The sequence below is a fragment of the Capra hircus genome, chromosome 21 (assembly GCF_001704415.2).
Source record: "Capra hircus breed San Clemente chromosome 21, ASM170441v1, whole genome shotgun sequence".
Lineage (NCBI taxonomy): Eukaryota > Metazoa > Chordata > Mammalia > Artiodactyla > Bovidae > Capra > Capra hircus.
The window spans coordinates 20,609,556-20,622,066 of NC_030828.1; the positions used below are offsets into that span (position 1 = coordinate 20,609,556).

The 12,511-nt window shown below is 41.9% G+C and overlaps 2 pseudogenes; both read left to right on the top strand.

The window, feature by feature from the left end:
- Positions 350–1,060, top strand: LOC108638540 (annotated as a pseudogene).
- LOC102186056 lies at positions 1,118–2,177 on the top strand (annotated as a pseudogene).

Consider the following 12,511-nt stretch of genomic DNA (forward strand, 5'->3'; position numbering starts at 1 on the left):
ACTAGGACATGCCTGACTCTTGTGACCCCATGACTGTAGCCCACCAGGTTCCTCTGTCTGTGGGATTTCCCAGGCAAGAACACTGGAGTAGGTTGCCATTTCCTTCTGCAGGTGATCTTCCGGAGGCGCGGATCGAACCCAGGTCTCCTGGATTGCAGGCAGATTCTTTATCGACTGAGCCACCAGAGAAGCAGGTACCCCAGGCAGAAGTAAATCATCTCTGAGGGGCAGAATGCCAGAGTCAGGGGTTTTCCTAGACCTGCCGGGATGCATGCCAATCTGACTGGAAAACTGCTCACTAATTTGTTCATAAAGAAATGGGTGGCTCTCTTTTCCGGTTATCGCGGCGTAGGGAACTATGAGCAGCCAAGTCTCCCACGACACCCTCTACGAGGCGGTGCGGGAAGTCCTGCACCGGAACCAGCGCAAGCGCACAAAGTTTTTGGAGACGGTGGAGCTTCAGATCAGCCTGAAGAACTATGACCCTCAGAAGGACAAACGTTTCTCCGGCACCGTGAGGCGTTAAGTCCACTACCCGCCCCAAGTTCTCCATGTGTGTCTTGGGGGACCAGCAGCATTGTGATGAGGCCAAGGCTGTGGATATCCCCTACATGGACATCGAGGCACTGAAAAAACTCAACAAGAATAAGAAACTGATCAAGAAGCTGGCCAAGAAATATGATGCCTTTTTGGCTTCAGAGTCTCTGGTCAAGCAGATCCCCGGAATCCTGGGCCCAGGCCTGAACAAGGCTGGCAAGTTCCATTCCTTGCTGACCCACAATGAGAACATGGTGGCCAAAGTTGATGAAGTGAAGTCCGCGATCAAGTTCCAGATGAAGAAGGTGCTGTGTCTGGCAGTGGCTGTTGGCCACGTGAAGATGACAGATGATGAGCTTGTGTACAACATCCACTTAGCTGTCAACTTCCTGGTATCATTGCTCAAGAAAAATTGGCAGAATGTCAGGCCTTGTACATTAAGAGCACCATGGGCAAGCCCCAGGGTCTGTACTAAGGCACAGCTTAATAAACCATACTAAACCATCAAAAAAAAAAAAAAAAAGGCCGACCGCTCCGGACCACGCCCGGCGAGGCCCGGAGCCCCGCAGTTTGGCCAGCCATGTTCCTCTCCGTGGCGCTAGGGGCCCGGGCGGCCGGCCTCGCCGCCCACTGGTAGATATTAGACTACTGCAGGATCCAGGGTATATGGTGGTCTAGTCGCTCAGTCGTGTCCGACTCATTGCAACCCCAGGGACTGTAGCCAGCCAGGCTCCTGTCCACAGGATTCTCCAGGCAAGAATACTGGAGTCGGTTGCCATTTCCCTCTCCAGGGGATCTTAATCCCAGGGATGGAACCCAGGTCTCCTGCTCTGCAGGCAGATTCTTTACCGACTGGACTGAGCCACCAGGGTGTGTGGAGAAACCTCATTTGGAATCTGACTGTTAGGGAAAACATATAAGAAATCTGCATAAGACAGCTGTTCAGAATGGAGCCTTATTTGTGCACAGAGATACCCCTGAGAATAACCCAGAAACTCCATTTGATTTCACACCAGAAAACTATAAGAGGATAGAGGCCATTGTGAAAAACTACCCAGAAGGGCATAAGGCAGCAGCTGTGCTTCCTGTTCTGGATTTAGCCCAGAGACAGAATGGATGACTGCCCATCTCTGCTATGAACAAGGTTGCAGAAATTTTACAAGTACCTCCAATGAGAGTGTATGAAGTAGCAACTTTTTATACAATGTATAATCGAAAGCCTGTTGGAAAGTATCACATTCAAGTCTGCACTACCACACCTTGCATGCTCCGAAACTCCGACAGCATACTGGAAGCCATTCAGAAAAAACTTGGAATAAAGGTTGGAGAGACTACACCTGACAAACTTTTCACTCTTATAGAAGTCGAACGTTTAGGGGCCTGTGTAAATGCACCAATGGTTCAAATAAATGACAACTACTATGAGGATCTGATACCTAAAGATATTGAAGAAATTATTGATGAACTGAAGGCTGGCAAAATCCCAAAACCTGGGCCAAGGAGTGGACGCTTCTCCTGTGAGCCAGCTGGAGGTCTTACCTCTTTGACTGAACCACCAAAAGGACCTGGGTTTGGTGTGCAAGCAGGCCTTTAATTTATATTCGCTGTAAATATGTCAGTGGAGAAATAAAATATGAATCTCCTAAAAAAAAATAGAAAGAAAGAAATGGGTGGTATTAAACAACAATGTGTGACAATGATCTTTGAGAAACGTTATATTTTTGCTCTGAGGGATGGTGTTATAGAGATATCCTGTTGACTTTTCCTTGCAAACTGTCCTCCTTGGACTAGATATTGGGAAACAGGGAAGAGTGACCATTTCCCACAGCTACGTCACCCACATCCTGTTCCAGTTGGGGTATGTTGATTTGAGAAGAGCAAGGGGCTTTACAAATCCATTTGTAACACTGCTCTGTAAGATTTTGTTTTAAATTTTTATCTATTTTTTTTCAGATCTACACAGTCATTATAGAAAATAACTTCTTTCAAAATAACTATTGTTGGGACTTCCCTGATGGTCCAGTGGCTAATCCTCTGTGCTCCCAACACAGGGGGGCTGGGTTCTATCCCTGAACTGGATCCCACATGCCACAACTAAGACTTCACGTGTTGCAACTAAACAGATTTCACAAATAAATATTTTTTAAAATAAAATAACTATTGTTAACATTTTTATGACTTTCCTCGTCTGTTTTTTATATATAACTGAGATCTTTCAGTATATACACACTGATTCCATGACATCAACTTATTGTATAATTAAAATAACCCACGAAGATAGTTGTCATAGCCATGTAAAATGGTTATGAAATTATTTATTAAACCATTCTCCTATTGCAGTATATTTCAGTTCCAAGCTTTTATTTTTATAAATGCATCAGGGTCTTGACTTAGCTGATATGTGAAGAAAAGATATAGCTCTTTCATTTTCCCCTGTCTTCCTAAGTCCTATTTCCTGGCTGGTGTCAGTCTCCCAGCCTCTAAGGAAAAAAAAAGTTTACTTTACATGCAAGGTCAGGCTTTCTAAGAAAAATGGTCTGTCTTCCACTCCTGTCCAAGATGGTGACTGAGGAGCAGAAGGGGACGGGGTGTGGCTTCTGGGACCCCAGGACAGGGATGGAAGGGAGACTCGGGGGCCTTCGCCGTCATTGGCTCAGGTCCCTTCTGAATGTAGGGCATGTCGCATCACAGTCATCCTCTCCAGCAACTTCACCAGGCACTCTCAAATCAAATCAAGATGGCAAAGTAGGACATGTGCCTATCTCCTCCTGCGAGAGCGCTGAAATCACAACTAGCTGCTGAACAACCATTGACAAGAGGATGCTGGAACCCACAAGGCCCTCTCGGCTCGGTCAGGATCCCATCCTCCCAGGTGTGTGCTGCAGTAGCCCAGGAGCTTTAACGGCCGGGCCCCTTCACCTGCCAAACTACACCTTAATTTGATGTGACTGTGCGTCGCATTGATATAGGACGTTCTTTCTCTTTGATGTGGACCATTTTTTATAAGTTTTTATTGAATTTGTTTCCATTTTATGTTTTAGTTTTTTGGCCATGAAGCATGTGGGATCTTAGCTCCCCCACCAGAGATCGAACCCATACTCCCTGAATTGGAAGGGCGAGTCTTAACTATTGGACCACCAGGGAAGTCCCATAGGGCTTTCTTTGAGCGAGCCGCCACCAGGAGCTCCAAGCCAGAAGAGAGGCATAGCCCCTTTCATCATGGGTGTCACTGTGTTATTGACTTACCAAACTTGGGTCTCCTTTCAGCCTGTCTTGCTCTCCTCCTCTCCTCCTTCATCGCTTTCATCTCCTACTTTCCCCAGGGCCTGAGACAGGTGACATTCCGCCCTGCTCTCCCTCACTTCCCTTCAGGGTGGGGCAGCAAGACTCCTGGCCTGCCTTCCAGAGCCAGAAAGATTATCTTCTCCTCTTAGAGAAAGAAGACCCCACAGGCTGAAACCTCTGGGCTTGGCTGTTGAAATGCTCATGTGCCTAGTATCAAAAGAAAAGAATTTAGATCTTCTCTTAAGACAAATACTCATTTTGTAAGACTAATATCTTGCTGCATAATTTTATTTTGAATGTCAGAAGCTGGATATTAATTTCTTCTCTCTTCAGTCTATCCACGATTTTGCATTTCACTGAAATGAATGACATCAGTTGTAAAATGCACTGTTATTTTAGCTACTTCTAAGGAAGAAAAACAAGCTGCTAATTATGTTATGAACAATGGTTTCTTATAATTTAGAATGTTGGTTTATATTTATCGGAAAAGCTCTTTTTAGACTTATTCAGACATATATTTTTATCATGGATCATTCTTGTGCATAGGTAGAAAGAAAAATATAAGCAAAGTAAATTGGAAAGTATTCCTGTAACTTCTTTACAGAAGAAGCTGATGCAGAGAATGTTTCTTCTGAATCCCTTTCAACTCAGAGTTAGTGATGATCATGTCTTTTCCCACAGTATTGTCTGTGCATCAAAAGTGTTGTTGACACAGGGTCTCAACCCAGAGCTAAGAGATCTGCTACGGCTTCTGGGATTTTCTTACAAACTGATGACACCGATCCTGCAAGTTTTTATGCTGCTCCTCCCCAGTCTTTAAAAAGATTTGTAGTGTCAGTTACTCAGTTTGTGTCCAACTCTTTGCACCCCCATGGACTGTAGCCCACCAGGCTCCTCTGTCCTTTGGATTTCCCAGGCAAGAATACTGGAGTGGATTGCCATTTCTTTCTCCAGGGGATCTTCTTGACCCAGGAATCAAAGCACAGTCTCCTGCATTGCAGGCAGATTCTTTACCATTTAAGCCATCCCCCTAAAAAGGCTTGTAGAAGATATCAATAGGTTTCCAGACCAAGTTTGGGTATGTGCAGACAATGACAATCATATTATGGCTATTGCCTAGCCAACAACTGCTGTCAGACAACACTGTAGAACACACCCAAATTTCAAAGAAAGAAATTAAGTCTTTCCTCCTCCTCCCCTGGCTGCACTGTGAGGCACATGGGATTTTGGTTTCCACCAGTTATCAAACCCATGCCCCTTGCAGTGGGAGTACAGTCTTAACCACTAACTGCCAGGGAAATCCCGACATGTCAGTCTTAGAAATTATGAATTACAATGAAATTTACTAGTACTGTTTCTCCTTTTCACACCTCCTCTTCCACCTCTAGGCAGGTGAATGCTTCAAGCCAAATAGAAAGAAAGGCATGTACTTGGAAAGATGATTTGCTACTTTCTCAAGTATTAATTCTATTATGTAAGTACTGATACAAAGGAGATCTTTTAAATAAAACTGACTACTATTCTGTTGTTTCTTCAGATAAAGTCCTAGAATAGGTTTAGATACTTAAAAATAAGACTGATTATTCTCTTCATGAGGGCTTCTCAGGTGGCTCAGTGGGTAAAGAATCCACCTACAATGTGGGAGACACAGGCTCAGTCCCTGGGTTGGGAAGATCCCCTGGAGGAGGGCATGGCAACCCACTCCAGCTTTCTTGCCTGGAAAATCCCGGGAACAGAGGAGCCTAGCGGTTACGGTCCATGGGGTTGCAAAGAATCGGACATGACCGAAGTGACTGAGCGCACTTGCTTTCTTTTCGTGAATATACATCACAGTTGTTGGATCAGACAAGAGGTAGGCAGACACACACACGTGGGCATGTGCTCACGTGTGTGTGTATGCGTACACACATGAACACTATGCAACACTGGAAAACAAGGAGTGTTCTGGACTTGATGAGGAACTACTTGGAAGACAGAGGAGAATGAGGCTATGCTGGAGGAGGAAACCACAACACCAACCACATGAAAGAGAAGATTGCTGTAGAGGCTCTAAGCTGAAATGTTAGGTACAGGAAACAGAAGAGAGCTTGGGGGTGCTTGAAGATGATCTGTTGAAGCATCACAGTAGGAATAGGAGACGAGTTCTCTGCTTTCTTCCCTTGTTTGTGGCAAAGAGAGGACAGCAGAGGCAGCTGCCTGTAGTCAGGAGTAGTAAGATGGACACTTGAGCTAAAAAAATCAGGACAGGGACTTCCCTGGCAGTCCAGTGGTTAAAACTCTGTGCTCCTACTGCAGGGGGCCCGGGTTCAATCCCTGGTCAGGGAACTAGATCCCACATGCCACAACTAAACATCTTGCACGCCCCAGCTGAGACTCAGTGAAGCCGAAAGAAAACAAAAAAAAAATCTCACGTAAAATGCCCCTAAAAACATAAAAACACACAAATGTTAAAGGTAAAAGGATGAATAATGATGTATCAGGCAAATATAAACTAAAAGAAAGATGGGTGTAATGATATTATTAGATGAAATGGTCTTTAAGATAAAGAATGCTATTAAGGGGGAGACATTCACCATATGATGACACATAATTCTCTAAGAAGTTATAGCAACTTTAAGCTTGTATGCAAGTAATAAAGTATATAAGACAAATAGAAAAAGATATAGGGCGGAACTCTTTTTCTTTATTTGGCCATGCTATATAGCTGGTGAGATCTCAGTTCCCTGACCAGGGATTGAACCCTGGCCACAGAAGTGAAAGCACCAAATTCTAACCACTAGCCCACCAGGGAACTCCTGAAATTCATAAGTGTATCATCAAAGTGGGAGATTTCAACATATCTCTCTTGAATATTGATGGGTCAAGCAGAAGAATATTTATCAAAGATATAGAAAATATGAACATGATTAACAAATTTGATATAATAATAAATATGGAGAGTGTCCTGTATCTAACAGTGAGAGAAAGCAATTTCTTTTTTTCAGTCACCCAAAACATTTAACAAAAATTGATATAGAAAACCCCAATACATTTTTCAATGCATTGGTGTTATGTAGATCCTAATCTCTGCGTAAAACTTCATTAAGTTAGAAGTTAATTACAAAAAGGTAAGTTTAAAATCCCTACTTACTTGGAAACCTTTAAACATACTACTAAATAGCATGTGTAAAATTAGTCATCTGGGCTTCCCTGCTGGCTCAGTGGTAAATAATATGCCTGCAATGCAGGAGACCTGGGTCAGGAAGATCCCCTGGAGAAGGGAATGGCTACCCACTCCAGTGTTCTTGTCCGGAGAATTCCATGGAGAGAGGAGCCTGGCGGACTGCAGTCCATGGAGTCACACAGAGTTGGACACGACTGAGAGACTCACTCACACACACACACACACACACACACACAATTAGTCATCATGGAAATTTAAAATAACCAAAACAGAATGATAGAAAATATTGTACTCAGTTGCATGGGGTACAGCAAATCTTTGCTTCAGGTTGTTTAAATGTTTATATTGAGGTAGAGGAAAGGTTTAAAATTACTGAGCTAAGTGGTCTCATTAAGAAACTAGAAATAGAACAACAAAATAAAATAAAAAAGATAACAAAAGCAGAAACCAATAAAAGATTTTTTAAAAAAGGATTCAACAGAATTGATCAAAAAGTGAGTATTGGTTCTTTGAAAAAGAATAAAATTAGACTTCCCTGGTGGCTCAGTGGTAAAGAATCCACCTGTCAATGCAGGAGACACAGGTTCGATCCATGGTCTGGAAAGATCCCACATGCCCCGGAATAACTAAGCCCGTGCACCACAGTGGTTGAGTCTGTGCTCTCGAGCCCAGTGCAGCAACTAGGGAAGCCTGTGCAGCCTAGAGTCTGTGCTCCGCAGCAAGAGAAGCCCATGCACGGCGAGGAGAGGGTAGCACCCATCCCCCGAAAGTAGAGAAAGGCACACGCAGCAACAAACACCAAGCACAGGCGAAATAGATACAGAGCAATGAAAGAAGAAGAAGAGAATTGACAGGACTCCCCTGGCACTCCAGGGGCTAAGACTCCACACTTCCATGCAAGGGGTCCAGGTTCATTCCCTGGCAGGGAACTAAGATCCCAAATGTCGAATCAACCTGACAAAATGAATAAATAAAAGAATTTTTCAAAAAGAATAAAATTGACAAGCTTCTAGCAATATGGGTCACGAGAAAAGATACAGATAAGATGCAAACAAGTACTGTGAATGTAAATAGAGACATAATCACAGATAAAGTACAGGTTAAAAGGGCAAGAGGCTGCGATTAACAACTATTCACCAACAATTTTCAGAACTCGCACAAAATATTCAGATTTTCCAAAACAATATATTTAATCATAACTGACTCAAGAAGAAATGAAAAATTAGAGTAGTCTTATACTCTAGGTAGGAGATAGAGGGACCCCTGGGCTGAACATCTGGTGTTTGTCAAATGGAGTAAAACTGAAGCTCAGTTCTTACCCAGACACTCCAAGGACAAAGCTGGTGGCAGAAGCTGAGCTCTGTTAAAGCAGAGATAAAGTGACCGCTCCTGAGGTCAAGGAAGACTTCCATGTTTGCACATGTGCAGGAAGACTCCTTGGGGGTCAAAAAGGAATGGGGCCGCACCCCATAAGAGTGGACATGCACCCACAGCCCTCTGTGGTGGGATCTATCTTAGCAAAAAGATTCACACACATGTTGGGGAGCATCCTAGGACCATTCAGGTGTGAAGAAAGAAAAAAGGTAATTGGCTGAAGGTAAAAAAGACTCTGATGCTGGGAGGGATTGGGGGCAGTAGGAGAAAGGGACAACCGAGGATGACATGGCTGGATGGCATCACGGACTCGATGGACATGAGTCTAAGTGAACTCTGGGAGATGGTGATGAACAGGGAGGCCTGGCGTGCTGCGATTCATGGGGTCGCAAAGAGTCGGACACGACTGAGCGACTGAACTGAACTGAACTGAAACAAGACCCTGAAGGACTGTCCTGTATATGTGATTTACATCACCTCTTTACTGTTCTCCTGCTCATTAGAGAGGACGCCCTTATCTCTGGGTGTGTTATCTCAGCCCTGCTTCTGTCTTAAACAAACAAACAAACTCTGTGTGCTCTCTGATATGTTGTGCTTTGTCTCTGAAGATAAACTTTGTACCTGTTTTTATACTTCTTGCCTCCTTGAAACATTCTTGTTTCCAGTGGGGGTAAGAGCCAGGGGAACTTTGCTCTTTATCCAGAGATAAAGTCTCCTGGCTAGCCCCTGGTGGTCTAGTGACAAGGACTCCTAGTGTTCACCCAGGCTATCCAGGTTCTCAAGCTGGAATCAAGACTGTCGGGAGAAATATCAATAACTTCAGATATGCAGATGACACCACCCTTATGGCAGAAAGTGAAGAGGAACTAAAGAGCCTTTTGATGAAAGTGAAAGAGGAGAGTGAAAAAGTTGGCTTAAAGCTCAACATTCAGAAAATGAAGATCATGGCATCCGGTCCCATCATTGCATGGGAAATAGATGGGGAAACAGTGGAAACAGTGGCTGACAATATTTTTCTGGGCTCCAAAATCACTGCAGATGGTGATTGCATCCATGAAATTAAAAGACGCTTACTCCTTGGAAGGAAACTTATGATCAACCTAGACAGCATATTAAAAAGTAGAGACATCACTTTGACACCAAAGGTCCATCTAGTCAAGGCTATGGTTTTTCCAGTAGTCATGTATGGATGTGAGAGTTGGACTATAAAGAAAGCTGAGCACCAAAGAATTGATGCTTTTGAACTATGGTATTGGAGAAGACTCTTGAGAGTCCCTTGGACTGCAAGGAGATCCAACCAGTCCATCCTGAAGCAGATCAGTCCTGGGTGTTCATTGGTAGGACTGATGTTGAAGCTGAAACTCCAATACTTTGGCCACCTAATGCGAAGAGCTGACTCATTGGAAAAGAGCCTGATGCTGGGAAAGATTGAGGGCAGGAGGAGAAGGGAACGACAGAGGATGAGATGGTTGGATGGCATCACCGACTCAATGGACATGGGTTTGGGTGGACTCCAGGAGTTGGTGATGGACAAGGAGGCCTGGTGTGCTGCAGTTCATGGGGTCGCAGAGAGACACGACTGAGCGACTGAACTGAACTGATCCAGGTTCAATTCCTGGGCAGGGAACTAAGATCTCTCTCTGGGACCACTCATTGCTATCTTTCTAAGATCATTATAATGTTTTAAAATTAATCAGTGGTTGAAATCTTTCCATTAAGCAAATCCCAGGCACACAGTTTTGGTTTTCTCGTTTTTTTTAGGCCCAAAGTTTTTAAGGAAAGGTCTATAAAAAAAAAAAAAAAAAGGAAAAGTCTATCAAACTTTCAAAGAACAGATCAACCCAAGTTAATATAAACTCTTTCACACTCACTTTACAGAACCAACATAATTTTGATGCTAAAGACAAACTGAGATTATGAGAAAGGGCAATAAATATAGATGCAAGAATTCTAAATAAAATATTATCAAACCAAACCCAAAATGTATAAAAAATATAATACACAATGACCAAGGTGCATTTATCCAAAGAATGAAAGAATGACTAGAAAATCTGCAAATGTAATTTACTAAGTTAAAAGATTCCAAAATCCATGTAAATACTTAATAGATACAGAAAAATTATTTGATAAAATTCAATATTCATACATTATTTTTTAACTCATAGTAAATTAGAAACAGAAAGAAACTTTCTAAATCTGCTCAAGTATGTCTATTTTGAAAAATGGGACTTTCCTGGTGGTCCAGTGGCTAAGACTCTGCACACCCAATGCCGGGTCCCTAGTTCAATTCCTGATCAGGAACTAGATCCAATGTACTGCAACTAAGAGTTCACACACTGCAATTAAAGATCCCACATGCCAAAACTAAGACCCAGCACAGCCAAATAAATAAATATTAAAAATAATAATAACAGAGCAAACGTGATTCTAAGGGGATACTTTAAAAGTATTCCCTTTAAACTCAGAAACAAGATAAGAATGCCCACTATCATTATTTTTAATCAATATCATATGTGAGGTTTTAGTCAATGTAATAATGTGAGAAAAATAAATTAAAGGCATAATGATTGGAAAAAAGAAATAAAGCTTTTATTATTTGTAAATAATAATATAGAAGCCCCCAAAGAATCTACAGATAAATCATTAGAAACAATAGGAGAGTTTAACAAAATGGAAATATATAAGATTAATACACAAAAGGTTAGTTGCATTTTTATACCCCAGCAGTGAACAGCTAGAAAATGTAATTAAAGAGAAAATATTAAAAGACTTCTAAGATAAAATAATAAATCTTTATTAGAACATACTTTAAAAGACCTAAAATAAGTAGAGAGATATATCACACTTATGGATAGAAAGGCATATTATTCTAAAATGTCAGTCTTCCCCAAATTGATCTATAGTTGATGCAGTTTCAATCAATATCTCAATATGGTTTTCCATAGAACTTGTTAAGATTATTACAAAAAGTACATGGAAAAGTAAAAGTCCAAAGATAGCCAGGACATTTCTAAGGACAGAGTGAATAGTTTTATGTGGTAGGTATATGGAAAAGGAGCTGAAAAAAGTGATTATCTATGTAGGGAAAAATTGAACCCCTGCTCATATGATATGTAGAACTCAATTACAAAAAATCAAGACTTCAGGGACTTCCCTAGTGATCCAATGGTTTAAGATTCTGAGCTTCCAATGCAGGGGGCATGGGTTGGATTCCTGGCTGGGGAAGTAAGATCCCCCATGCCCTGTGGTGTGGCCAAAAAAAAGGGACATAAAAAAAGAAAAAATTAAGAATTTAGATTCCAAAGCAAAATGGGAAAATTTTTAGCAGAGAGCTTAAAGACCTATCCTCTAGAACATGGAGGAGGGAAAATTTTCTCAAACAAGCTATGAAACACGTTGACAATTGACAATTTGACTACATTAAGCTTTAGAATTTTTTTTTTCAAAGGAAAACTTAAGAAAATAAAAGGCACACATTGACAAAGAATTCAGCTCAAAAATGGATAAAGAACTTTAATTAATTAATATGAAAGGGACACAAAGTCTGATAGAAAAATAGGCAAAAGATGTGGGAACCACATACATCAACAAAATATGAAGAGAGATTTCACAAATGATCCGATAAATGGAAATCAAGACCACAAGGAGATACTCTTACAAACATTTGATTGGCAAAAGCAAAAAGGTTGATGCAATCAAGCATTAAAAAGGATCTAAACCCATAATATCTCGTAAACGTTGAAGATGGGAATGTAAGTTCAGGCAACAACCTTAGAAAACAATAAGATTATTATGACTCAGCAAGTCCACTCTTAGATATATACCTACGCTGTTAGACACGCACATCCAGAGACATGTAAGAATGTCCATAGCAGCGTTACTGAAAATATAAAAAATGTGGAAGTAGTTATTATAGGGGCTGTAGACTGGAAAAATGGAGAAGGCGATGGCACCCCACTCCAGTACTCTTGCCTGGAAAATCCCATGGACAGAAAAGCCTGGTAGGCTACAGTCCATGGGGTCGCGAAGTCAGACACAACTGAGCGACCTCACTTTCTCTTTTCATTTTCATGCATTGGAGAAGGAAATGGCAACCCACTCCAGTGTTCTTGCCTGGAGAATCCCAGGGACAACGAAGCCTGGTGGGCTGTC